This window comes from Salvelinus alpinus, chromosome 9, assembly GCF_045679555.1.
Source record: "Salvelinus alpinus chromosome 9, SLU_Salpinus.1, whole genome shotgun sequence".
NCBI lineage: Eukaryota > Metazoa > Chordata > Actinopteri > Salmoniformes > Salmonidae > Salvelinus > Salvelinus alpinus.
Genome location: NC_092094.1, coordinates 65301941 through 65307028, shown reverse-complemented (window position 1 = coordinate 65307028; position 5088 = coordinate 65301941). Strand labels below are relative to the sequence as shown.

The 5088-nt window shown below is 41.0% G+C and overlaps 1 long non-coding RNA gene across 1 annotated transcript; it reads right to left on the bottom strand.

The window, feature by feature from the left end:
• Positions 1 to 1879: 1879 nt before the first annotated feature.
• LOC139530480 (uncharacterized) lies at positions 1880 to 3906 on the bottom strand. The gene is made up of 2 exons (XR_011666040.1): positions 3111 to 3906; positions 1880 to 2716 (listed from the first exon to the last, which is right to left on the bottom strand). It is a non-coding gene; the product is annotated as an uncharacterized lncRNA (long non-coding RNA).
• Between the last annotated feature and the right edge of the window lie 1182 nt (positions 3907 to 5088).

Here is a 5088-nt window from a genome sequence, read left to right as displayed (position 1 = left end):
AATCTGGGCAGGTGAACACCACTGGTTGGAGCAGAAGGTGCTGCAGTGGACTTGCTGTAGCTAGCAAGCTCCTGGATGAGCAGCTCCCTGAAGGCTAGCTGTGAGATGGGGGGCTGTCTCTATCAATTTCCTCTATAATTTGGGTTAAATCTGTATACCTAGACTTTGTTTTAGCTTCTCCTGATTTATTCGCCATTATTTAAATATATAAACTTGTTGAAGATGCTATTGAATATGTACTGCTATGCGTAACACTCGTGGCTCCGTCAAGTAGGATTTGCAATGGCGAATGAACCTCTTTTACCCAGAGTTTACGACAAAAGCTGGTCTTCAAACGTATAACCATTACATATTGCTGTTTACCTCAGATCATTGGCTATCTTCCAAGCTAGATTTCAAGATGATCAGTGGTCATTGGGCCAAAATACAGTCAATCAACGATAGACTCGTCCTACCATTGGTGCGCAATGAGGTCATTGATTGGTGTCTTCAAATCGGTTTGTTTCGGTCAATACGTCCCGGGAAGAGAGCCATCATGTATGGTTGTGTTAGTAACAACCAGAGGATTGCAATGAAACCAACCATGACTGGATAAACGTTTGTTTAGTGTGTATAATTACCACGAACGCTTCGTCCAAAGTTGAATGAGACGGAAATCACGACGCAACCGGTTTACAAATGTTTCGTGTTAGGCTATAAAAATGGATTTTATCAAACAAAACGAACATTCACTGTGTAGTTAGTAGGACACTTGGCATTGTCACCAGAGGAAGACCTTCAATGGTAAGCAATTTATTTTTATTGTTATTTCTGACTTTCGTGATGCTAATGCTTGGTTGGAAAATGCTAGTAATACTTGTGTGTGTGTGGGGCGCCGTCCTCAGAAAATCCCATGTTTGCTTTTGCAGTAAACCTTTTTGAAATCTGACACAGCGGCTGGATTAACCCTTTCACACGTACCATCACACGGGTGTGATCGTTCTACAGTGGTCCCTGAAGCGTACGATCACACCCGATCACACCCGTGTGATTAGAACACTCATTTAGAACGCTCGTTTAGAACGGCCAGTTTCGAATGACGCAACAATCAGCGTTTGAGCTGGCCACACTTTTTTCAGAAACTATTTACACAAACACAGTCCTTACAAAGTTATGTCCAGAATGTGAGCAGTTTATTTTTGGATTCAATGTTCAGATATTCACAGAAGAATATATAGCATAACACAATCATCCTAACCGGAAAAATGTAGGCTACATTTGTCCTAGTGCTGAGGAAAGATTGACCCAACACAAGCAGTCATATTTTCTAACTCTCGGCTGACATAAACTACAATATGAATTAGCTAATAGCAATTACTATGTATAATTAATCACATCACGGGTGAGCACACCATTGATCGAAATAATTAGGTAAAGCACTTTTTAGAAATCGAAAGTAATCCGACGATTAGTTTCAGCGCGCAGCCATGCATTTTTTTTCCTCACAGAAACCGAAGATAATAAGAGAAGACAAGATGAGTTTGGTCTGTTTATAGTATGCATGTTGAAGGGGTGTGTCGTCTACCGTCGTTCACATCCCACCATTCATTTCCGGAAGTCCTCAAAAAACGAGTGAACTCTTACTCACCTCATTTTGTTATAACATCTTTGGTCAAACAGACGATTACGTGAACCCAGAATGCATTGAACGTCAACAAACATGACTACACAGCTGGAATTAGCTTAGCTCATCATAATCAGTACAACCTTCAAAAAAGTATTTTACACACATAATATGTGCCCATTACAATCTGTGCAAGAATCGGAATGCATGATTTGTCACCTAGATTTGAAAACATGTGAATAAAACCGTAAATACACTAATAATTGCCACACAAAACATTTTCTGATAGTGATTTATTGATACAAGTGGCGCGTGCCGGCAGTCAACCACGTACCCTCTCACTCTAAACCATTCAGTGTTGTTGTTTATGTATGTAGCTAGTGAGATGAGCTGAAGCATTAGCAATGTCTTTCAAAAGGAGACAACAAACAAATGTGGAAATTCTGGAGATTTTTTAAAATTCTGACAATGAGTCTGAGTATGAAAGTCAGGAATCAGATTCTGACAGTGACAGTGAGGAGCTGCCCCCCAACCTTGTAGCCATTGAGAACCCTGAATCTGAATTTCCCTTGTCCACTGACAAAGTCCCAGTTCCCTTTGAAGATGCTGGTGGTGATGGAGGCATACCAACAGTGGATGAAGTACAGGAGTTCTGTGGTAGCTGGAAGGCCACCAGTCATTTCACCCCTCCTGGCCCTGCTGTTTCACCCCTCCTGGCCCTGGTGTTTGCTTTGATGAGTCCCAGTCTGGAGTGCAACGCCCCTTGCCATTTCCAACTGAGGCAGAGTGCTTCAAGTTGTTTCTGACAGAGGAGCTGGTGGGAGACATAGTAGAGACCAATCGCTATGCCTTGGAGCTACAGGATAAGAGAGAGCCAGGAGTGGGGGACAACCACAATTAGTGAAATGTATACATTCCTGGTGACAGTAAAGACTGCTTTCTAGTTCTGCTGCTATGACTGCATTTCATCAACGCTACCACCATCCTAAATGACCCGTTATACAAAATAAGAAATGTTAACAGCTGGCAGTAAAGTGGCATGACAAACGAGACGTCCATGTCCTCTCCACTGTCCATACAGCAACCATGTCGGCCACAGGGAAGGTGGACCACCTGACGGGAGAGAGAAACAAACCAGACAGAGAAACATGAAACCAGACTGCGTGCTTGACTATTACCTCAAAATGGGGGCAGTGGATGATAAACAGCTTTGTGGAATGCACTCAGAAAACGACCAAGTGGTATAAGATATTTTTCAATTTTTCCAGGGTAGCGTCAAAATACAACATGCCAATACTTCTGACGCATTTAGCATTGTTTTACAGAACTAATAGAATAATGTAACTAGCTACATAAGCACGATTGAATATAACACCATAAAAGGTGAGTAACGTTACCTCGCGTGTCCGCGGTTATAAGGAATATATACAAATATATTATGCTCCATTCACACAGTGAGCTATAGTAGAAACGGTATAACACGACACTAACGTAATTAGGCACTTACTTTGATAGAAACGCAGTCTTGATTTGAAGATGGGTGTCTGGAGTGACGCCTCTAGCACTGAGACGCTGTGCCACTTGGGAGTCATAAGGCCAGGGTAGCTTCAAAATACAACACATGCTAATACTTCCCTGACGCAATTAGCATTGTTTTCCAGAGCTAATAGGAGAATGTAGCTAGCTACCTAAGCATTGAGTATAACACCATAAATGTTATGAAATGAGAAACGTTACATCGCGTGTCCGCGGTTATAAGGAATATACACAAAAACATGATGCTACAGTAGAGACGACATAACACGACATGCAGAAACTATTATAACGTAATAAGGCACTTTGATAGAAACGCACACATTTCCAAAGGTATTATTGGTAACGAAAACAACTTTGATTTCGATGCAGGCGACAGGTGGAATAATATGAACACGTGTATGCAGGACGGCAGATGAGTAAATGTCCTGCACAAACAATTGAGAAGTGTTTGGGGAATTTTGTCCGGGTCAGAAATGTCCAAAAAAATTATTGGTCCGCAAAAGTAAAAATGACTACTTTTATGTGAATGAATGAGGCGGAACACACCTCATTTCAAACTGTTATTAGAAAATAAAAAACTTGTTAGAAATAATTTAAAATTGACAAATAAAAACAGGCTGCGTGCTTTTGTTTGAGGGCAGCGCGGATGAAATGTACTGTTACATAACAAACACATTCTGGAATGGAGAGAACGTTCTAATATCACGTGCATAAAAAAACTCACGCTGGGGCGACCGTTAGAGATATTTGGAACTCACGCATGAAAGGGTTAATAAGACGTTCATCTTTTAAATGATGTAAGATACATGTATTGAATGTGTATAAATGTTTAATACAACGAATGGTGTATTTAAAATGTTAGCTCTCTGCAGTTTCACCGGATGTTGGCCTGGTGGGACGTTAGCGTCTCACCTACCCTAGAGAAGTTAATGCAACCGCTGTGTCAGATTTAAAAAAAACTTTACGGAAAGAGCAAACCATGCAATAATCTGAGTACGGCGCTCAGACGACAAAAGCAAAGCCAAACAGATTTCCGCCATGTTGGAGTCAACAGAAGTCAGAAATAGCATTATAAATATTCACTTACCTTTGATGATCTTCATCCGAATGCACTCCCAGGAATCCCAGTTCCACAATAAATGTTTCATTTGTTCGATAAAGTTCATAATTTGTCCAAATAACTCCTTGTTGTTAGCGCGTTCAGCCCAGTTATCCAAATTCATGACGCACGAGCAGACAAAGTCAAAAAGTTCCGTTACAGGCCGTAGAAACATGTCAAACGAAGTATAGAATCAATCTTTAAGATGTTTTTAACATAAATCTTCAATAATGTTCCAACCGGAGAATTCCTTTTGTCTTCAGAAATGCAATGGAACTCATGCTAACTCTCACGTGAACGTGCATGGCCAGCGCATGGTCAGCTCATGGCAGACCTCACTCAATCCCCTCTCATTCGCCCCCACTTCACAGTAGAAGCATCAAACAAGGTTCTAAAGACTGTTGACACCTAGTGGAAGCCTTAGGAAGTGCAATTTGACCCCATAGACACTGTGTATTCGATAGGCCAAGAGTTGAAAAACTACAAACCTCAGATTTCCCACTTCCTGGTTGGATTTTTCTCAGGTTTTCGCCTGCCATATGAGTTCTGTTATACTCAGACGTCTTTCAAACAGTTTTAGAAACTTCAGAGTGTTTTCTATCCACATCTACTAATAATATGCATATATTAGTAACTGGGACTGAGTAGCAATCAGTTTACTCTGGGCACGCTTTTCATCCAAACGTGAAAATGCTGCCCCCTAGCCCAAACAGGTTCTAACAAGGAAAACAAACAATACTACAGAGTGTTAGATGACAATAAATGACAAGTAATCAAGGTAGTAATGAAGTCCAGGTGTGACTAATAATGGGGCGTACAGTAGGTGTGTGTAATAATGGTTGCCAGGTGT